A 25212-nucleotide genomic window follows, 5' to 3' on the forward strand; every position below is an offset into this window, starting at 1 on the left:
GGAAAATAATGATACAAAATATCAGAACTTGAAGACATATCTGATACATCATTTTACTCAAGGTAGTTATGATATATATGCAGCAACCTTTCAAATTCCAACACATTTAAATCTCAATGTAGTTAATAAATTATAGCTTAAAAAAAACTCAAAAATATATTAGAGACTAATACAGCTCTATTGTGTATTTACACTTGGACGGGAAAAATTTGGCTCTATTGTGAATCCCTAGGTGTGTGGCTATTTTATATAGTAAGATAAGATTACATATAGAAACGATAATATATAAAATTTATATTATTTTTAATTTATATATGGCGTTTGTTAAAAATTTATAATTTTGTATATAAATTACAAAGTAAATATTTAAAATACTATAAGTAATGCTTTGTACCGGTATTTTTATTTTTTTTGAAGAGTACCGGTATTTTTATATGTAGTTAGTTACTATTAGAACACAAAATTTGTTCAAAATGTATAATATTGTAATTGTTTTCCTTTGCAGTGATCTGTATTGAACATTAAATGATCAATTGTTAAATAATTAATGTAATTAGATCAAATACATTTTAATCACTTTGTTTTTGCAGAAAATAAAATTCTGTCAAGTATTAAGATAAGTAGAGGTTTAAACGACAAACGACAAATTACATTGTTGTTTACCATGAAGTATTTAATAATATTTAATATTTGTTATTTAAATCTACAATCTACAAATCTAATAATAGTCAAGAGTAAATACCTAAAATGGTCCCTCGACTATAGCTAAATTCACAAATTGGTCATTGACTTTCAATTTTAACCAATTAAGTCCTTAACTTTAGGGATGGCAACGGGGCGGGGCGGGGGCGGGGAGTATACTCCCGTCCCCGTCCCCATCCCCGTCCCCGACGGGGAATTGAAAATACTCCCCATCCCCGTCCCCGCGGGAAATTAAGCGGGGACGGGAATTCCCCATTCCCCGTCAACTTCTAGTCAAAATGTTAAATAATTGTAAATTTTAATAATAAAAAAATTTAAAATTTAACTTCTGTTTCAAAATTTAAAATACTAAGTATATACATATATAGAGAGTATATATACTGCCTAATATAGACAGTACATTAATTATTTACTAAACTTGTATTATTATTATATATATAAACATACAATACGTTGTACAGTGGCGACATAGTTATATATAGAGTTAATACCCAAAATCGTCCTCGACTATAGTGGTTTTTCTCAATTTCGTCCTAAACGACTTTGGTGACCTAATATCGTCCCAGACTTTTGTGTTTCGCTCAATTTAGTCCTAGACTTTTGTGTTTTTGCTCAATTTAGTCCCTAATTTGTTATTCTGTCCATTTGGTGTTAAATAAATAGACAACTCAGTAATTTTAAGATTAGCATCTCTTTACTCATAGACATGTGAACTGCGAAATTTTTTTTTTTTTTTTTACAAATTACTCCCAGAATTACTCCTAAAACTGCGAATATAAAATTTGATTTGCAGGTCCGGGAGTAATTCTGGGTGTAATTCGTACAAGAAAGAGGAATTTCGCACTTCACAAGTTGAAAGTAAAGAGAGACCAATATTGACATTACTGAATTGTCCCTTAATTTAACACCAATTTGACGGAATAACAAATGGAGGACTAAATTGAGCGAAACACAAAAGTCTGGGACGATATTAGGTCACCAAAGTCGTTTAGGACGAAATTGAGAAAAACCACTATAGTCGAGGACGATTTTGGGTATTAACTCGTTATATATATATATATATATATATATATATATATATATATATATATATATATATATATATATATATATAATACAATGCATTAATTAATTACTACCACTTATATTAGTTATACATACAGTACAGTGGCGACATAATTATAGTTATATATAATTGTTTGGGGACGGGGCGGGGCGGGGCGGGGAGGGGTATCCCCATCCCCGTCCCCGTCCCCGACGGGGAATCACATATATTCCCCGTCCCCGTCCCCGTTCCCCGAAAAATTTCCCCATCCCCGTCTCTATCGGGGCGGGGAACGGGGATCCCCGTCGGGTGCGGGGCACATTGCCATCCCTACTTAACTTTGCAATTTTGACACGATTTGGTCCTCCATCTATTTGACCATTTGTTGACCGTGATCGACGATTTCCAAAAGAACCTTCAGTTCTCGTCGGAGCATGTGGAGGCCTCCAGGATGACGTTGCACCGGTTCGGAAACACGTCGTCTTCTTCGCTCTGGTACGAACTCAACTACATTGAATCCAAAGGGAGGATGAAGAAAGGCGACCGGATTTGGTAGATTGCTTTCGGCAATGGATTAAAATGTAACAGTGCAGTCTGGAAATGCAACCGGAACCTTAAAAACTCGACGATGGACCATGAAATTACATATATATCCTCAAAAATCACAGTCAACAAACAGTCAAATAGACAGAGTACCAAATTGTGTTAAAATTGCAAAGTTAAGGACTTAATTGGTTAAAATTGAAAGTCGAGGACCAATTTGTGAATTTAGCTATAGTCGAGGGACCATTTTGGGTATTTACTCAATAGTCAATAATGTTAGGCCTTTAACTTGAACCAAAAAAATGTCGGTAGTAGTTGTTTCTTAAAATGAATGGTTCATATTATTTTGATTTTAGTATTTTTTTAAATAATTTTTCTTATTTACCCTCTATTATATTATTTTCTTCCCTTAAATAACCCTAAACTCCGCTAGTATAAACTTTAGTAACAGAATATTCCGTTAACTATTTATTATTCTTAACATACTCATTAACTTATATAACAAAGGTCTTAGGTTCGAACCCAATCCCAATTAGAGTTGACATAATTGTTAAACATATATTATGAATATGTTAAAATGTATCAAAAAAAAAAAAATATAATATAAAATTTAACATAAACTTTGATCAAATAGTTAGTCCGATTAAATACATAGCATTCAAAGTTGAGCATCAAAGATTATAAATCAGGAACTTTAAAAATCATTTGATTTTCTTAATTTTTTTTTTTAAAAAAAAAACAAATTTAGGTTAAGTTTTTTTTTTATGCGTTTAATTAATCCTCTTTTTATTATTTAGAACAAAACTTAATATTTCAATTATGCTTTTGCATTATCGGAATGATTTAGGTCATTGTGGTATTAATATTCTTTGTATTTTTTTTTATAATGGTACAATTGTACATTACTTTACAAATATTATACTATTATTTTTTTTTATTTGAAAAAATTGTTCTTACATCATTGTTAGACCTACGCGCGGCCTAACTACAAAGTTGTTGATCATAAATACAATTACACATGGACTCTAAAACCAGTAAAACGGTAGAACCATTTTCCAAATAATTGACAATGTTAACATTCTACTAGCTCCAATTGAACAAGTTTACACATCATAATTTTATAAATGCATGAAAACTTCTAAAGAAATTTGTAAGTTAATTTTTACTATATCATTATAGCAATATCTATTGTAACTATATATTTTGAATTATTTATTATCATCCTCTATTGACAGCAATTGTAGCAATTATCATTGACAAACTCTCAAAATAATTTGTCTCAACAAGGAATGGAAATTTAAAAAAATCATTGATTTCATTATTGTTGATGAAAAGTATGTACGACACTTTATTACTCTTATTAAATTAAATAAATTAGTAGCTACAACAAAAAATAATACATATGCATTTAATTAATTTAGAATTAGATGTCTATAATGCTTTATTTAAAAAAAATTATTCATTATAAAAAAATTTAAAAGAAATATAATTTCATTAGTTATATTATCTTTATTTTTTACAATTCAAAGATTCCGTACCTTCAAATTTATTAATTTATTATATTCACTACATTGTCCATTGTCTTCTTTTTACATTATCTTGTAATTAAATATCAAAGTTATGGTTTCAAAAAAATATCAAAGTTATAATATAAAACATGTTATATATATTTATTTACCAAATATTTTATACAAATATAATAAATATTAATATTTTGTTCATCAATACTCTCACATGATAACCTACGACACACATCTCACAACACATGAAACATGTAGGGGAAAAACTACCACTATTAAATATTAATAGGTGTTTGTAAGATAAAGAGTTCATATTACAACTAAAATCTCAGTCATATACATAGCAAGACAAATCTAAAACTTCCTACACCATAATCCCATTGCATGATGAATCCCCTCTATACTGCCACCAGTAACCTGATTGCATATAACACACTACCAATAATAAAAAAAAAAAAAATAGAGGACATGTACAGAAGATGAAAACAATGACAATGCTATCCAAAAGAGAATTAAGAAGAATTAGAGAAATTTAAACCAAAAGTAGTATTTATTTAGACTATCGCTTTATGACTAAGTATTTAGACTAGCGTTATTACAAAGTTGCAAACATTTATTTTAGTGACAATTATAATCATTCTCTCATATATTATTTTGAATGAGTTAATACCATCCGAGGTCCTCCGAGTATAGTGGTTTTGCCACGTTTAGTCCTAAACTTTCAAATTGACCATCTGTGGTCCTTCGACTTTCAAATTTAACCATCCGTGGTCCAAGTTAACCACCCATGGTCCTTCAACTATTAAATTTTAACCAACCATGGTCCTTTTAAGAGGACCACGACTGGTTAAATTTTGAAACTTGAAGGACCATGGGTGGTTAACTTGGACCACGAATGGTTAAATTTGAAAGTCGAAGGACCACAAATGGTCAATTTGAAAGTTTAGGACTAAACGTGGCAAAACCACTATACTCGGAGGACCTCAGATGGTATTAACTCTATTTTGAATTTATATACTTTAAATTACCGATTTAAATAAACAAATTCAACATTTATTTACCTATGCATAAACATCTCCAATATAATATTGCATTGATATACTATGAAATACTTATTTAAAAATAATCATTGAGCATTATCCCATTCACGCAAAGCATGTAAAAATACTAGTAATGTAATATAGAATGCCAGCTAGTAGTGTTTTTTTTTTATTCATTAAGATCTTCTTCATATTCTCTTTTGTTCTTCAAATATATTCAACTTAATTGGTGTGTAATAAATAAATTCATTTTGGATAATTGAAATGCTACAAACAAATTTTCAAATCTTATTCGTGCATCGCACGAGACAATTACTAGTATAATAATAAATAGTTAAGAGAATATTTCGTTACTATAGAATGTATGGAAAAATAGTTAACAGAATATTTTATTACTACAGAATGTCAGAATGTATGGGTATTTAGAAAAAATAAATGATATGATAGAGGGTAAAGTAAAAAAAATTTTTAAAAAAAATTACTAAATCAAAATAATATGAACCGTCGATTTCAACAAATTTACACCAACATTTTTTTAGTTCCCATTAAGAACCTAACTTTATTGGATCTTATTTTGTTTGTGGATGTAGAGACAAAAGATAATATGATTTTACCATGTTATTAAATTTTAATACAACAATGCTTTGTAAGCGATCATTTCAACATAAGTACTCAATCTCCACAACCAATGGCAGAATAGAGACAAGTAATGAATTCCAACCATAGTTTAGTGGCATAAGTGTTAGACTATCAAAAGAAAATCACAAGTTCAATTGTCACACATACAATGGTAGATAAAAACACAATTCTGGGAACCATGATTTTTCTAAGTTACAACGAAGACCATATCAAATTATTGAGTACAAGTAAACTTGTTTACGGTTTCATATACCATAACCTGCAAAATGTAGGTAAATAGAAGCCAACTTGTAAGCCATATATGAAGTACACAAAATCTATCTTCCTAATAGTGCAACACGATCCTTCTGTACTGCCTGTGACAAGTTGATGTCGAAGAGCTCACATCGAATCGGAATCTCCATTTCGTAGAAAGGATTCTTCAAAACGGTATACAATTCGTAGATATATTTTAAGAGCCGTTTCTTTTTGTCAAAAAAACAAAAAAAAAGTGAGTATCATTTTACATAAACTATTGTTGCTCAAACTAAAAGAGTTACGAGAAAACATCTCTGTTGAGATATCATTTCTAGCAAAGGTACTCAAAATCATAGGTTGCAGGTTTATGGTTTGCAAGGAGAAGCTTTGTTGGATGCACAAAACGTCCCTTCACACACTACTGGAAATTCTGAAATTTTCAACCACATAAAAGTGATCTTAAAAAGTCTCATCTTTTGAGATTTTTTTTTTCTTTCTTTCTTTCCTTTTTTTTTTTTTTTTTTTTTTTTTTACTTGAGTAATGAGGTACCTGACACCAATTATAGGTCATTGCCGAGGGGATTCTGATATCAATAATGAGGTACAGTACGTGGTTAGTTAAGTAAGTTAACTCTAGCACTGTTATTTAGTTTCACATAATTCTTTTTCAATAAAATGCCCACATGCAAGCCTAAGAGCAAAGTTCAAAATTTTAGCTGCATTAAAGCCTTCAGATTTCGGACACAATAATTAATCCCCTCACTAAATTGCTCCATTTCCAAATTTCAAAGCTAAGAATTGAACTCTTGACCTTTGGTTAAGAATGGATGAGTCCCATTCGACTCAACCACAACTTCCAGGTTATTATGCAGTATCTAAAATAAAAACATAATAAGTCTCAATCAAAGTTATATCCCTCATTTATGTGGTCAAAGTACCTGCTAGGTTCCTGTACTGTAGCATTTTGTTCAATTTAGTCCCTGTACCTTAATTTTGGTCAATTTAATCCCTGTACTTTAAGATTTAGAACAATTAAGGACAATACTTAACACCGTTAACTTTTTTCGTTAAATTTGTCCACGTGGCGTTGGATTTGCCATGTCAGATTGTTTGATGTGGCATTGCCATGTCAAATTCTGTGATGTGGCATAAAACAATATATTTTTCGAACTAAAAAAGAGTAAGTTTCGAACCCATGACCTTTAAGCTAGAAAATGAAAACTCCACCACAAAGCTATACATTAATCCTGTTATATAATAGTTAAAATTTGTAATAATAGTAATTTGTCTACACGTGGGCACCAAGTTCTCCACCACCAAGCTGTCCAGCAAAACGCATAAATTTTTTCACTAGAAAGCAAAATAATAATAATAATAATAAATAAATAAATAAATAAATAATTTGTCTTACTATTTAAGATGTTATGCTCTCAACACCTTGTCAAACAGTCATTTTTAGCCCATAAATTGTGTAAAAGTTCATGATTTTATTTATTTATTTATTTGCTTTCTAGTGCAAAAATTTATGCGTTTTGCAGGACAGCTTGGTAGTGGAGAACTTGGTGCCCACGTGTAGACAAATTACTATTATTACAAATTTTAACTATTATATAACAAGATTAATGTATAGCTTGGTGGTGGAGTCTTCATTTTCTAGCCTAAAGGTCATGGGTTCAAAACTTACTCTTTTTAGTTTGAAAAATATATTGTTTTATGCCACGTCACAGAATTTGACATGGCAATGCCACATCACACAATCTGACATGGAAAATCCAACGCCATGTGGACAAACTTAACGGAAAAAGTTAACGGTGTTAAGTATTGTCCTTAATTGTTCTAAATCTTAAAGTATAGGGATTAAATTGAACAAAATTAAGGTACATGGACTAAATTGAACAAAATGCTACAGTACAGGGACCTAGCATGTACTTTGACCCATTTATGTCCATGTTTTTAATGCTAATCATTTTGTACATTGTGCTTTTAGAGTTGTACAATATAATTTTTTGGACAAAAATACCCCTACCGTTATAACTTCCGTTATCTTTTTCATTATTGTTAGGGCATGCATCCACCATATATTTTCTTATATTCTTTAATGATAATAACATTTGTAAACATTATATTGGATTATTATAATAAATAAATTTAATTTCATATAATTTTAATTAGTAGAAATTTGTTAGTTATTTTTAAAAATATAAATATTGGACATATGTTTTTGCGTCGCGCATAGAAAAAACTAGTTCAATAATACGTATTAACCATAAGTCACACATTTAGTCCAAAACAACTTTCAAAGATGTCAGAGCATTAGCAACAAATCCAAAAGGCTCATATCCCATAAACCTTAGACAAACAAGGTAAGGAAAAATACGAGTTAATACCATCTAAGGACCTTCGAGTATAATGGTTTTGCCACGTTTAGTCCTAAGCTTTCAAATTTACCATTTGTGGTCCTTCGACTTTCAAATTTAACCATTCGTGGTCCTAGTTCACCACCCATGGTCCTTCAAGTTTCGAAATATAACCAGTCGCGGTCCTCTTGAAAGGACCATGGTTGGTTAAAATTTGATAGTTGAAGGACCATGAGTGGTTAACTTGGACCACGAATGGTTAAATTTGAAAGTCGAAGGACCACAGATGGTCAATTTGAAAGTTTAGGACTAAACGTGACAAAACCACTATACTCGGAGGACCTCAGATGGTATTAACTCGGAAAAATACTAAGTGGATGTTTGGTTCATGGAAAATGTTTTCCAAAGGAAAGCATTTTCCTTAAAGCGAAGGAAAATGTTGTTTTCTAGTGTTTGGTTCATGGAATTCATTTTTCATTGGAAAATGAATTCTTCAAATTTGAGGAAAACAAAATCCTTGGTTGGACCAAGGATTTTGTTTTTCATGGAAGATGGGAAGAAAAAGTGAATAGATTGCCTATTTTACCCTTGCTTTCTTTTTTAATTATATTACTTTTATTAATTTGTAGGGGCATATGTAGGTCTTTATATTCATTATTCCTTATCATTCCAAATCTAACCAAACAATAGAATTAGTATTTCCAGAAATTCTTTTTCCACCAATTAAATAATGGAATTTACCTTCCTAGTAATTGTTTTTCCATGAAATTCTAATTCCACTTCCCTTAAAATATTTTCCACGAACCAAACGAGCCCTAAGAGAAAATATAAGGTGAGGGAAATTTGTGGGAACTGACATGAGAGAATTTAAGAGGACAGAAATATTTGCTAATGAACGTACCCATATTGTGTAAATTGATCATTTTACCAACACACTTCATCAATCAAATAATAGTGTCACTTTTCCCCTCCCGCCTATCTCATGTCAACAAAAAATTAAAAATGTAAAATCAACTATAAGAACTCACAGGGCGTTTGGTTGGAAGGTGAGAATTAGGAGGGAAAGGAATTGTAACTCCGTGGGAAAAGAATAAGGTGAAATTCAAATTACATTTTTTTGATAAGCAGGAATAGAATAGAATGGTTGGGAATTGAAAAGAAAGAAGTGAATAAAGACTAAAATATAATTGTATAATAATAATAACAAGGGCAAAATAGTAATTCACTATGGAATTAACGTTTAATGGTCCAAGGGAATTGCAATTTCACGGAATGAATAAGAAAATTTTCTTACATTTGAGGTTAGTTTCATTTCACTAGTAGCATCACCTTGACTTGTATGTAAATAAACAATAAATGAATTAAAATGCAGAATGGGGTAACAACCTTTTCTTAATTGAAACAAGTCAAAATTGATTCATATATATAGCACAGATCATCACCAACCAATATCCATCTCTGTGCAATAAAATAGTTAAGGTGTCACACAATTACTCATTAATGGAAACTATAATGAGCAGAGAATTGCAACAAGAAAGCTGTAACAAGCAAGATCACCCTAACTAAAGCCGCATGCACCACATTCCATAGTTATCCATAAAAACTTAGTGGGTACGGGTAGATAATCAACACACTTTTCCGAATATGAAGCTACAGGCAATGAATGGATATACAAAGAGGTGATGTACTTGAAGCTTATATAGTGTTGCAGAGGGGAATCTGAATATCCAAAGGGTACTGTCAAAAATTAATAAAATCACAACCCGAATCGATTAGGGTAATGCAAACCTTTCACCAAAAACTAAGGATATCCTTCGCTTATATCCTTGTCACGAAGCAAAGATTTTTGTATTAGAGGAAGGATGATAATGTAAAGGGGCATAAATGTATTTTCATATCTTTTGTCTGTTGTAACTGCCACCATGGTATTTAAGTGGCAGTCTTCCTTTTCTTTGTAAGTCAACCAGATACACTTTTTCCTTTCCAGATGAATAACAGAACAAAGCTTTCCTCACCTGTTCTCTGCTTGTGACTTTACTTCCGATATGGTATCAGAGCTACGGCCGAGCTCGTACCTCGGCGCCGTGACCGGTGAGACAAGCCAAGAAGGACATGCAACGACACCAGTAGCTGGATCGCCGATTCGCACGTCCTCGACAACAACGCCGCAGAGGCATCTCAATCCACAGAGGAGATTTGCAATGGAAGACATAGAGGATCCATACTTCCTAAGCGCAAATGAAAATCCGTCTACGATTTTGGTCAGTCCGCCTCTAATTGGAAGCTCTAGCTATGCTTCCTGGTGCATTTCGATGAAAATCACCTTAGAAGTCAAAAACAAATGGTGTCTCATCGACGGCAGTCTTCCGGCACCGAACAGAGAAAGCAGCCGCTACGGAGCTTGGAGGCGTTGCAGTTTAATGGTGTGTTCGTGGATTTTCAAATCGGTACATTCTTCGATCGCTCAATCCATCATGCATTTGGACAAGGCAGCAGACGTCTGGGAGGATTTGAGAAGGCGATTCGCGCAATGTGACGCTCAGAAAATCTCCGCGCTACAAAGTGAGATCTACGGCTTAAAACAAGGTACTCTCTCTGTAAGTGACTATTATACTAAATGCAGAACTATGTGGGAACAGATGAATGCTTTAAGACCTATTCCTGTGTGCAAATGTGATCCGAAATGTGATCTCATTAGCGTAATTAGAAAAGAACGAGAAGTCGATCAGGTTATACGATTTCTTGAAGGGTTGAATGATGAGTATAATAGTCTGAAGTCTAATGTTCTTGTGCTTGAGCCACTGCCGGAAGTATACAAGATCTTTGTAATGGCAGAAAAAGTAGAGAGACAAATCAGTGTGTCGAACCTGAGCTTGAATAATGTGGAAATTAGCCAAGCCAATGCCATCCATAATACTCACTGTTCTACAGAAGAAATTGTTGCTGCTATGAACACTTATAATGGAAATGGAAAAAAGTATGTGAACAATGGAAGCAACAAGCCTAAGTGTACTTTCTGCGGGATGTCGGGGCACACCATTGACAAGTGCTATAAAAAGCACGGTTATCCCCCCCGGATGGGTGCCCGGTTACAAGTCTAAAATGAAGCAACAGAGTGCTGCACCTGTGATAAGTAATACAGCTGATTTGGGGATCTCTAATGATCAGTTCCAGAAGTTAATTATGGCTTTACAAAGTCAGATGGCACAATCTGCTGGTTCCAGTACTACAGCTGCTGTCTCATTGGCTCCAAAATTCACTGAGAATGATGAAGGCAAGTGTTCTATCTCTCAAGTTAACTTTCTTTCATTATGTGCTTCTAATTGGATACTAGATTCTGGTGCTACAGACCATATAGCTTGTTCTATTGAATGCTTTAATGATTATTATACTGTTGAAGGAGATGAAATTAGCTTACCAACTGGAACCCGTATTGCTGTTAGAAATAGAGGTAGTGTAAACCTTGGACACAACCTATGGCTAAGGGATGTTATGCATATTCCGTCATTCCAATTCAACATTGTGTCAGTAAGCAAATTGCTCAAGGACACATCTTATAGTTTAACTTTTTCTGCTGGACAGTGCATAATTCAGAAGCCTCATGGGACAACGATTGGTTTAGCTAAACAAGATAAGGGACTTTATTTTATGAAGACACTAATGGAATCTGCTACTCATCACAAGAGTTTGGTTATGCAATGTAATAGGATTGAGATTTGGCATAGACGATTGGGGCACTTTCCCATGAATAAGGTGCATTTGTTCAAAGAAACTCAGAATTTGTCTATAATAAATAAAGCTTGTGATGTGTGTCATTTAGCCAAACATAAGCGCTCTCGTTTCCCTATAAGTTCTTCATCCTCGAATGCTTGTTTTGAATTGATTCATGCGGATATATGGGGACCTTTCCCGGTGTGTTCAATGAAAGGAGAACCATATTTCTTGACTTTGGTGGACGATTATTCCCGATATACATGGCTACATTTGATGAAGAGGAAATCAGAGGTCAAAGAGCTACTGAAACAGTTTCATAGCTTTGTTTTCACACAGTTTGGGATCCTAATCAAGATGGTTAGAAGTGACAATGGACCCGAATTTGACTTGGCAGAATTTTTTGGTGAAAAGGGTATAGTCCATCAAAGATCATGTGTCAACACTCCCCAACAAAACGCCGTGGTTGAAAGGAAGCATCAACATATTCTCAATGTTGCAAGAACCTTGCGCTTCCAAGCCCATCTTCCCTTAGATTTTTGGGGGCAATGTGTTATGCATGCCGTATATATCATCAATCGTATTCCATCTCCAGTAATTGAAGTGTTAAGTCCTTATTGCAAGCTGTATGGTAAGGATCCTATCCTCAAATTACTCAAAGTTTTTGGTTGTCTATGCTTTGCCTCCACATTGCCTCATACCAGGAACAAAATGGAAGCCCGAGGACGAAAATGTATATTCGTTGGTATACCGGCCAACGTGAAGGGATACATGTTATATGATTTGCATGATAATACCATTTTTGTGTCACGGGATGTAGTTTTCTATGAGCAGGAATTTCCCTTCTCTGAGCAGTCTACTAAAACAATGCCACAATTGTTCAATCCTCCGCTGCCAAATATCTCTACATCAACACTAATGGACTGTGATGAGCCAAGTAGCTCAATGACTGGTCATAGGCACATCCCAGAGGACTCTCCTATCGACAATTGATCACATCCTTTTCTTCTTAATGAAGCACAAGGCCCTATTGTTGATCAGTTACCATTTGAGATTGCCACTGATGAAGTCCAAGATGCATCTACTCGTGAGGCAGAGGCTACCACTGGTCCTCCTATTCCTTTGAGACGGTCGAACAGGGATAGGCGTATGCCTAGCAAGTTACAGCAATATTATTGTGATATGATACAAAGACAAGGTTCATCGCCTCACATTCTGTCAAAAGTTATCTCATGTGATCATCTAACTCCTTTGCATAAAGGTTTTACCTTGTCTGTCACATCTATAACAGAGCCTCGTACATACAACCAGGCTATCAAAGAAGAGTGCTGGAGAAATGCAATGAAGGAAGAAATTACAGCTTTACAAAACAACAACACGTGGCAGCTAACAGATTTACCGGTTGGGAAAATACCTATAGGTTATAAATGGGTATACAAAGTCAAGCTCAAAGCAGATGGTACAGTTGAACGCTATAAGGCTAGATTGGTGGCAAAAGGCTATACACAACAGCTAGGGGTGGATTACATCGAGACCTTCTCCCCGGTAGCAAGGATAACCACCATTCGGACCTTCTTAGCCGTGGCTGCATCTAATGCGTGGCATATCCACCAATTAGATATAAATAACGCATTCTTACATGGAGACTTAGAGGAAGATGTTTACATGATTCTTCCACCCGGTTTTCAAGGAGAAAAGCCGAATCAAGTATGTCAGTTGCTGAGATCACTATATGGCCTTAAGCAAGCGAGTAGACAATGGAATGCCAAACTCACCGCTGCCCTCTTGCGTGTTGGTTTCAATCAATCTGCTGCTGATCCATCTCTGTTCACTAGGGGCACTGGCAGTAGATATATTGCTCTTTTGGTTTACGTCGACGATATCCTTGTAGCAAGCAGTGAGCTGTCTCTTATTCAAGAACTCAAGCACTTATTGGACAAAGCGTTCAAGATCAAAGACTTGGGGGTCTTAGGCTATTTCTTAGGTATTGAAGCCAAAGCTAGCACTAATGGGTTGAACCTATGCCAAAGAAAATATGCACTCGACATTCTAAATGATGCCGGTTTCATTGATTGCAAGCCGGTGAACACTCCAATGGTTTCGGGATCCCAATTGCTACAAGAAGATGGTACACCCTAAGTGATCCAGGCAGTTACCGTAGATTGATTGGTAGGTTTCTATATCTCACGGCAACAAGGCCGGACATCACCTATGCCGTTCATCGACTTAGCCTGTTTGTTAGTTCCTCGACTGATAAGCACATGGCTGTTGCACATCGCATACTCCGCTATATCAAAGGAACTCCCGGACAAGGGATCTTTTATCCAGCTTCAACCACTCTTTCTCTCAAAGCCTTTTCTGATTCAGACTGGGCCGCATGCGCTGACACTCGCAAATCCGTCACAGGCTACTACATATTTCTCGGTTCTTCTCTCATCTCGTGGAAGTCAAAGAAACAAGCAACCGTATCCAAATCCTCAACCGAGGCAGAATATCGGGCTCTTGCAACCACTGTTTGTGAATTACAGTGGCTTACTTCATTACTTCAGGATTTGCACATAACTTTAAGTGATCCTGCTGCCATTTATTGCGACAACAAGTCCGCCATCGCAATTGCTGAGAATAGTTTCTTTCACGAAAGAACTAAACACTTCGAGATTGACTGTCATGTTGTGCGAGAAAGGATCACTCGAGGGTTGGTCAAGTTACTGTCCGTCACCACTCTCAACCAGGTTGCAGATGGCTTCACCAAGCCTCTCCCGATTTCTTAGTTCGAAATTTTTGTGTCTAAGCTGGGTGTTCAAAATTTACACACTCCATCTTACGGGGGGTATTAGAAGAAGGATGATAATGTAAAGGGGCATAAATGTATTTTCATATCTTTTGTCTGTTGTAACTGCCACCATGGTATTTAAGTGGCAGTCTTCCTTTTCTTTGTAAGTCAACCAGATACACTTTTTCCTTTCCAGATGAATAACAGAACAAAGCTTTCCTCACCTGTTCTCTGCTTGTGACTTTACTTCCGATATTTTGTCAGCGCAAGCCCAGCAACGATGCTCAATAATCGTTATGCCATGGAACCGTGTTCACCATCCATGGTGAACACGGTCCCAACGGTGTTAGTTCACCGTTATCTTCTTTCTTTTTTTTTTCTTTTTTTTTTTAAATTAATCGCGTGACTTTTCTTCTTCATTTTCACATTTCGCGGTTTCACTTTAATTTGAGGTGAGCAATGATTTCGGACATTCATAAATTATGAATCCATGCCTGCACATTCACTTTGGAACCATGCCTAGTTGCCTACACATTCCCGTCCGAAACCATGGCTGCTCCTCTGTAGCGCAAGCTTCTTCAACATTCATAAATTATGAATTTTCTATTATGAAATTATGAATTTTTTGTTATGAGATTATGAATTTTCTGTTATGAGATTATGAATTTAGTGACTAAATTCATAATCTCATAACAGAAAATTCATAATTTAATAAATGTTTTTCTTTTATGCGATTATTAATTTTCTGTTATGAGATTATGAATTTACAGTACACTCATAATCTCATAACAAAAAATTCATAATCTGACCAAACGCGCGCCGTTAACACCACATTAGCGAATTTTTTTTTTTTTTTTTAAAGTAAAAACGGCGCCGTTTGGACCCCCGTTCACCATTCATGGTGAACACGTTTCCAGGGCATAATTTGATGCTCAATGCATCAGATATCCTTCACTTATACGAGTAATGTCCTTTATTTTTGCAGGCCAACCTGACAAAAGAACCCAATTTAGTCATCAATTATAGTAATTTTTCTCGATTTAATTTTAACTATTTTTTTTCGGTAATTTTACTTTTATATTAATATACAATTTAGTGCCCTCAACAATTACAATGTTGTATCTATTCATATACTTTCTCAACCTACTGAAACACAAAATAAATAATAACACCTCCACTGAGACTCAAACTTACAACCTTCCAAATGAAAGTCCAACCCAGATACCATTAGACCACATAGTCCTGGTACCAGTTGATGACTTAATTAGGTAAACCATCAAAATCGATGACCTTATTAAGAACAAAAAAACGTATATAACTAAATTAAGAAAAATCACTATAATCGATGCCTAAATTAGGTAATAACTCAAATTAAATATGATAAATGGGTTAATTATTAGGCAATTGGTATACAATGGACATCTTCCACACAACTGATCCAAAATAATGACATATCTTTGAATGAAAATAAATAGCAGTCATTATATTATGTGGCGTGTTCATTTTCTTTTATAGTGATGTTTTAATGAAATTGAATAACATGTCTCACATATTAAGTGTATATTGTCAAATGAAATTGTAGTTGAATTAGATAGATATTTAGTAGTGCTGTAATGAAACTATCACGTGTATAAAATGAAACTAAATAGCATATCTCACATATTAAGGGTCTGTTTTGAAACTTGAAAAAAAAAATTAGAAAATAATTTCTAGAAAATGACTCATTTTCATAAAATAATTGATTTTTTAATGTTTGGTTGAAAGTAATAAAAAAAAAATCATTTTAAAAAAAAAAAGGAAAATGAACAATATATTAGGCATCAATAATCAAATGTTGAATACAAGAAAGAATAGAATAAAACCAACTACGGGGACCAGACTGAGAACTAGTACCCTAGCCAAAGCGTGAGCAAGCTTATTCGCTGATCTACGAATAAAACGAAATGACACCACATCAAAATAAGTCGTTTTAAGCTCTGACATTCCCTGATTACACAGCCAGCATAGGAATTATTTGGTGAAGCAGACTCAAGTAACAAACACACCATCTAACAGTTAGAATAAACAAATAATCTCCGCCAACCGCATCCCATAACCCATGAAAGAGCTTCCTTAACCGCCATTGCCTCGGCCAAATGTGGATCATAGAGATATTTGACAATTGTATTTGTTGGATAATAAGGTGGAAAAATCCCCAAATAATAATCCTACGGAAAGATTATTATTATATGGGAAAAACAGAAAAAACTGGGTAAAGGTTAGCACGAGTTTGAACACAATGTTCTTTTCCTTAAAACCTTATTTGCTACCTCCCACAAGTGCTATGAGCGTTGTAGCCTAGGTTTCCCAGGATAAAACGTGCTACGATTCTTTGTTTAAGCACCCAAACAAAGAACCCGGCAAACAAAGCAAGGCAAGAACACAGTTTGCTAAAGAAGAGAGTAGAAGCAGAGTGTTTGGAAGCAAAAACCTTGTTGTGTGTAAAATGCTATTGCTCTACCTCTCTTTATATAGGGCTACGAGAGTGCATCTCACGTGCTGTGGTGCAACCTGAGAATGCACCTCTCGTGTTCACCATTGCACGAGAGTCGTGCTCTCAGTGTACCACAACCTCCATGCTATACAATTCTACAAGCTCCAAAAGAACTCTTGTATAAAAGGGGGGCAAATCCTCTTTTCAAACCAATGTGGGACAAAGCTCACTTTTTCCGATCCCTTCATTTCCCAACTCAAATGGGTCTACTTTGAGAATCAATATCTCATTCACCCATTATCCGTTTTGAGCGTACAATATATCAATCTCTTCGTCTCACTACGAAGAACCCGAATCCACTTTGACCCGACCCAAATCGGAAGTGGACTCCACTGATAATTGTACCACAAAATAGCCACTTAATATGCCATTTTAAGCTATTTTTTCCAACAATCCCCCACATGAATGAAAAATTGATTTTCGGGGTATTTTTAAAATCGGAAACAACTGTGTTCAATGGTTGATCCCTACATAGGATAGGTAGGGTCATTCCCTTTGAACCTTCCCTCGTGAAGATACATTTACTCTACTGGCTGTACGGTAGAATGCCACATAGGTACCTCATAAAGGTAGTGTCTTTGAACCGACTGCCGTATGTGTAGACGATGACATATCTCACACAGGAACCTCCCAACCAAGCTTTGTTCTCATGACTTTGCCCATTTTGGTCGTGGGCCACCATTCCTGGTTCTGCAAGAGTTTGTGAAGAATTGTGCCCATCAATTCGCCTTTGAAGCGACCCCCACTTCTCTCTTACATAGGTGATTCTTTTCCGAGTATCCCGCATACTCACACATGTCAACCGACATTCGAATCACTAAAGCATTTAACATGCTAACCTTGTGCAGGAGCCACTGTTTCTAACGAGGAGTGGTAGGGAATCCGAGACCCCCACAGTGACACGCTCCGTTCCATAATTTAGTTGTCTCATTGAACCTAGGTGCCAGTTAGGTTGGGTGTCCACTATAGACCTTTATACCAAGGGCTTTAAACACATTCCTCATCTCAATTTCTCCACAGCTACTCTACATAACCCTTTGGTTAGCGGATCCGCTATATTGTCTTTTGACTTTACGTAGTCAATCGAGACAACACCAGTTGTGAGAAGTTGTCTAATGGTATTATGTCTACGACGCACATGTCTAGACTTACCATTATTCATATGATTCTGTATTCTTCCAATTGCGGCTTGACTATCACAATGCACACACATTGGAGGTACAGGTCTTTCCCAATTAGGAATATCCTCTATAAAATGGCGTAGCCATTCAACCTCTTCACAACATTTGTCCAAGGCTATCAGCTCAGATTCCATCGTGGATCTAGCTATCACGGTCTGTTTAGAGGATTTCCATGCAACGGCTGCACCGGCTAGTGTAAACACGTAGCCACTCGTGGACTTAGAGTCCTTAATATCAGATATCCGGCTAGTGTCGCTATACCCTTAAAGTACAGCAGGATATCTGCCATAGTGCAGTCCAAGGTCTCGAGTATACCTTAAGTATCTCAGAACCTTCACTATTGTCGTCCAGTGTATGGCACCAGGGTTACTCGTATATCAACTGAGTTTACTAACCACAAAGGCAATATCCGACCTAGTACAACTCATAAGATACATCAAACTACCAATAACCCGAGCATATTCTACTTGAGAAATACACTCCCCGTGGTTCTTGGTTAGATGAATTATGCGATCTAATGGCGTCCTAGTCCCTTGATGATTATCCTTGTTAAATTTTTCAAGGGTTTTATCAATATAATGTGATTGGCTCAACACCAGACCATCAGGTCTCCTAATGATTCTAATCCCGAGGATTAAATCAGTCAAACCCATATCCTTCATGTCAAATCTCGCATTTAACATGTTTTTGGTAGACTTGATCATCCGATCGTTACTACCAACGATAAGCATATCATCTACGTATAAACAAAGAATGACATAGCCGTCTATCGTTTCCTTAACGTAGACACATTTGTCACTTTCGTTTATTTTAAACCCATTAGTTAACATCGCATGGTCAAACATCTCGTGCCATTGCTTAGGCGCTTGTTTTAAACCATATAGTGATTTAACAAACTTACACACTTTCCTTTCTTGGCCCGGAACCACGAACCCTTCGGGTTGTTCCATATAGATTTCCTTATCTAATTCGCCATTTAGGAAAGCGGTTTTAACGTCCATTTGATGAACTTCCAGATTCCGCAACGCGGCTATGGCAAGTATCATCCTAATGGAGTTTATTCTCTTCACGGCAGAATACGTGTCAAAGTAATCAAGGCCCTCACGTTGCATGTAACCCTTGATTACAAGCCTAGCCTTATACTTCTCGATGGAACCATCGGGTTTCATCTTCATTTTAAAGACCCACTTGGATCCTAAGGGTTTACTACCCAGAGGAAGATCAACAAGTTCCCAAGTGTGATTTTGTAAAATAAAATCCACTTCACTTTTAATAGCCTCTTTCCACATTGGTCCTTCTGTAGAAGTCACGGCTTCTACATACGTTCGAGGCTCGTTTTCTATCAAACAAGTTAGAAAATCAGGTTCATTTTCTAGCGTGTGCTATCGTCGATAAATGTGATAAAATACACATAGCAATAACGTGTGCTATCGTCGATAAATGTGATAAAATATTTATTACCACTTCTCGTTTTATTGATCTAAAATCGCACAAATCACTATGGATTAATTCTAGTGGTTCAGTTTCCCTTTCAACCGATTTGAAAGGTACTTTCGTTAGTTTTGCCTCAATACAAATTTCACACTTGTGATATGTGTTAATTTGAAAATTAGGAATATGGTTCATGTTAATTAATCTACGTATAGAATTATAATTAACATGACCTAGTGTACCATGCCACAAATTGGAAGACTCAAGCAAGTAAACGAAAGTAACTTTGCTCTTATTCATGATAATAGGCATTACATTGAGCTTAAAAAGCCCATCAGTTAAATAACCTTTGCCTACAAACATTCCTAACTTAGACAAAACAATCTTGTCTGACTCGAACACCATGCGGAACCCATGCTTGTTCAGTAGTGAGCCAGACACCAGATTCTTTCTCAGCTCTGGAACATACAGCACGTTGTTCAACGTCAGTTCCTTCCCGGAAGTCATCTTCAGAACCACCTTGCCCACGCCTTCCACAGTAGACTGAGCAGAGTTTCCCTTCCAAACCTTCTCGCCCTCAACGGTCTCAAAGGTGTTGAACATTTCTCAGTTGCAACACAAATGCCTTGTTGCACCAGTGTCGATGAACCACTCTCGTGGGTTAGAGTCCATGAGATTCACCTCAGTCACCATAGCCGAAAGGCTAATCTCGACTTCCTTCTGACTGCTTTCCTCAACCATGTTGGCTTCAGAACTCTTGTTCTTCTTCTTTGGAACTTTGCATTCAGAGGACTTGTGGCCAGACTTGCCACAATTGAAGAATTTTCCATGAAACTTCTTCTTGGTAATGCCTTCATTCGGACCTAGCTTTTGCTTGTCCATCTTGTTCTTCTTGGAGCTTTTACCATGCTCCACAACATTGGCCTTAGCGCCAACAGTGACAGAATTTCTCCCATCAATCGTCCTGTTCCCCTCCTCAATTCGGAGTCGTTGGATCAGGTCCTCCAGGTTCATCTCCTTTCGCTTATGCTTAATGTAGCTCTTGAAGTCCTTCCACCATGGAGGTAGCAAGTGGATAACAGATCCCACTAGGAAGGCTTCACTCAATGTCATGCCCTCGTCACGGATTTCATCGAAGATTAATTGTAAATCTTCTACCTGACTTTGCACGGTTTTGGAATCAACCATTTTGAAGTCAAGGAATCGGCCAACCACAAATTTCTTTGCACCGGCATCCTCACTTTGGTATTTATCATCCAAGGCTTCCCACAGCGCTTTCACTGTGCCAATCTTGCGATATACATCGTATAACGCATCACATAATTCGTTCAGGATGTAGTTTCGGCATAGGAAGTCCGAATCCTTCCAATAGCCAACTGCCATCACGGATTAGGCATCTTGTTCCCTTAATTCGGGAACCTTCTCAGTCAAGAATCTTGCCAAGCCGATAGTTGTCAGGTAGAACAACATCTTTTGTTGCCCCCTCTTGAAGTTCGATCCACTACCAGTGAACTTCTCCGGTCTTTCGGCCGAACCACTCGGTACCGAAGGTACCTGAGTCATGTGAATATATCCCTCGGTGCTCCCACCATCTTGTAAACCAACATTCACTGGTGGGGCTTGGGAATTTGCAACATTGTTGCCATTCCCACCACTGTTGTTCTCAACAACATTCTCCTCCCCATGAATTGGCAAAACGGGGTTCTCCATTTCTTCTAGGAAATTAGAGATAAACAACCACCAGGAAACGAGAATAAAGTTTTAAGATTGTTAGGTAATAAGGTGGAAAAATCCCAAAATAATAATCCTACAGAAAGATTATTATTATATGGGAAAAACAGAAAAAACTGGGTAAAGGTTAGCACGAGTTTGAACACAATGTTCTTTTCCTTAAAACCTTATTTTCTATCTCCCACAAGTGCTAGGAGCGTTGTAGCCTAGGTTTCCCAGGATAAAATGTGCTGCAATTCTTTGTTTAAGCACCCAAACAAGGAACCCGGCAAACAAAGCAAGGCAAGAACACAGTTTGCTAAAGAAGAGAGTAGAAGCAGAGTGTTTGGAAGAAAAAACGTACTGGAATTCCTTTGTTTCTTGTTGTGTGTAAAATGCTACTGCTCTACCTCTCTTTATATGAGGCTGTTCGGGTTTCAGACCGTTGGGGTGCAGGTTCGTTGTTCAGGATACGAGAGTACAAGGACTAGCAACACGAGAGTGCACCTCTCGTGTTCACCAGAGCTCGTGCTCTCGGTGCACCACAACCTCTCGTGCTCTCTGTAGCACGAGAGTGGTGCTCACGGTTCCGGACAACATTCGTGCTCGCAGGTGCCGGCGCACACGAGCTCGGTCTTGAATCAAGCCTTTTCGATCTTGTTTCTAGTTGGAATTTGATTTGCACACCCCCCCCCCCCCGTGCGAGAGAGCCTCTATGCTATACAAATTCTACAAGCTCCGAAAGAGCTCTTGTATAAAAGGGGGGCAAATCCTCTTTCCAAACCAATGTGGGACAAATCTCACTTTTCCCTTCATTTCCCAACTCAAATGGGTCTACTTTGAGAATCAATATCTCATTCACCCATTATCCGTTTTGAGCGTACAATATATCAATCTCTTTGTCTCACTACGAAAAACCTGAATCCACTTTGACCCGACCCAAATCGGAAGTGGACCCCACTGATAATTGTACCACAAAATAGCCACTTAATATGCCATTTTAAGCTATTTTTTCCAACAGTATTTCTAGCCGCTACATAACCACCACCCCCGTTATGCACCACAGCAGAAACAGAACCCTCTAGTCTTCTACGAAAGATCGCGGCATCAACATGGATGTGCATACAGTCACTTTTATATCATGCCAGGGTATAGCGCATGATCGACAACACCATGAGTGTTCAAATCAAGTGTAGGAAAATCAACCCAATCATTTAGCAAATGAACTAATTGTCTCTTCACATCATCATAAGACCAAGACTTATGATCCCATACTGGATCAGTTCTGCTCTTCCAGATGAACAAACAGAGAGCCACACACATGTACTTCACATTCACGTTTTCAGTAGCCATAATGCTTGATAACCATCCCTCAAAAGATTCCACATCATCAGCAGCAGGGATATTCAACTGATCGACCCATAAAACACTAGTATATTGACAGTCCCTAAACAAATGCATAGGGTAACGGGGCACGAAACATCAATATTGATTCCACGAAGAGAAAGAGCTGTGCGTACCTGTAATATCGATCTTGCACATCTCCACATAAAGTTAAGGAACTCTGGGGAAGGTGTAGCTTCCATAAAGACGTCCAGGCTGTGAAAAAGGAACCTTCACCTATGAGAATACCATGTTCCAAATTATACCTGTGCTTGACCGAATACATCCCACGAATATCATACCGCCAACACCATTGATCCTCAAAAGTTGGTGAAACTGGTATTTTCATGATCAATTCAACATCTTTGTCACGAAACAACTCCTTTAACAATGGTAAATCCCAAGCTTACAAGATCAATTAGACCCGACACCATAGCGGTGCCATGATGTTCAAACCAGGCTGTATGGAGAAAATGAGCAACTACATCTGGTAACCATGGATCATCCCATACATGCATCTACTTACCATTACCAATTTGGCGGTAGCAGCCCCTCCGGAGGATATTCTGTCCAGCCAAAATAGATCTCCAACAGTAACTAGGATTAGCACCCTATCCTACTTCTAAAAATGAGCATTTTGGGAAGTACCTAGCCTTATACAGCCTTGCAACAATAGAATTCGGCTGCGAAAGAATTCTCCATCCCTGTTTAGCTAAGAGTGCTAGGTTAAACTCATGCAAACGCATAAAGCCAAGGCCATCATACTGCTTAAGCATACACATCCTGGACCAGAAAGCCAATGCATCCCCCTTTGATTATTACCTTTAGAATCCCACCAGAATCTATTCATGATCCTTTCCAAACTTTCACAGAAAGTAGTTGGAAGATAATAGATGCTCATAGTATAAGTGGGTAGAGCTTAGGACACACTCTTTAGTAGCACTTCTTTACCTACTCTAGATAAAATTTTCTTATTCCAGCCACCCAACCTTTGCTTCAGTTTTGTCTCAATGAAACCAAACACATCTTTTTTATTCCCCTCACCCCAACAACAAGCCAAAGTACTACCCAATTGATTTTGCCCGTATCATCCCAAACATTGCTACAACTGAATTACCTACCTCAACTCCAACATTTCTACTGAAAACAATACAAGACTTGCAAAAATTCACGGCTTGTCCTGACATTTTCTCATACTCTACTAGACAATTTCATACCACCTGAGCCTCCTCAATCGTGGCCTTAAAAAAGACCAGACTATCATCTACAAAGAAAAGGTGAGATACCCCTGGGGCCCCTCTTGCTATTGAACAGGCAGTTAAATATTTAGCTTGGACACATTTTGTTAAAAGGCAAGAGAGCCCTTTGGCATAGAGAATGAACAGATAAGGCGAGAGGGGATCACCTTGTCATAGTCCCCTAGTCGGAATAATCACCTCAGACACATCCCCATTCACCACTACTGGATATCTAACAGTGGATACGCACATCATTATCAATTCAACCCATTCATCCGCAAAACCCATACTGCTCATGACTTCCTTGAGATAGGTCCACTCCATTCGATCGTACGCCTTCGCCATATCCAGTTTAAGTGCACCCCAGTGATGGACAATTTTAATATTTATGTCCTCGCAAGTGCACGAGTCACTGTAGTAATAGCGTGCAAAGCAAGGGTCGATCCCACGAGGAATTGTACGATGCAATTAATTACGTTTTAATTACAGTAAATTAACAAAAACTGGATGATTTAAGGTAATAGGATCAAATGCCAAAAGTAAATTCTATAAAACTCGGGAAGATAAACAATGAAATCATACTGAAAAGCAGAATAGCAAATAGATTAAATTAAACGACAATCAACATAGTTTAAACAAAATGAAAATGCACGAATTGATATGTAATAGAGTAACAAAAGTCTAGGAACATGAATTTAATTAGCAAAAATATTTTAATATCAACCCTTAAAAGTAAATATAATAAAGCTTAATAAATAAAAGCAAATAAAGCTTGGCAATAAAAGTAAAATAATTAAGCAATGCAAATATAGTAGACTCTACAATCTAGGTTCAATTTTGAATACATAAACTGCCAACCAATTAAATAAAATGAATAAATTAAGAGAGTTATGACTTGAGTAGATGAATTGAACAAAACCACAAAAATGAATTAACAAATAGAAAGAATAAAGAGATTTGAAGAATTACAAAGTAAATTAACAAATCAAAAGAATAGGAGATAGAAGAATTGCCGTATGGAACTGCTGCTACAAAAGAATGAATTTGTTTGCTGTTGTGATAGAAACACTGCCCGGAATTGAAGCTGCCTCAGACCTCGATTGTTCTCTTCTTTTCGCACCTCCGGAATTGATCCGGGGTAGAATTCATGTCTTCCTCTTCAAAACTGC

The 25212-nt window shown here is 36.6% G+C and overlaps 1 long non-coding RNA gene across 1 annotated transcript; it reads left to right on the forward strand.

Moving 5' to 3' along the window:
* Positions 1-5960: 5960 nt before the first annotated feature.
* LOC109180820 lies at positions 5961-25008 on the forward strand. The gene is made up of 3 exons (XR_002054127.1): positions 5961-6066; positions 6334-6339; positions 24997-25008. It is a non-coding gene; the product is annotated as an uncharacterized LOC109180820 (long non-coding RNA).
* The last annotated feature ends 204 nt before the right edge of the window (positions 25009-25212 follow it).

Source organism: Ipomoea nil, unplaced genomic scaffold (assembly GCF_001879475.1).
Source record: "Ipomoea nil cultivar Tokyo-kokei standard unplaced genomic scaffold, Asagao_1.1 scaffold1034, whole genome shotgun sequence".
Lineage (NCBI taxonomy): Eukaryota > Viridiplantae > Streptophyta > Magnoliopsida > Solanales > Convolvulaceae > Ipomoea > Ipomoea nil.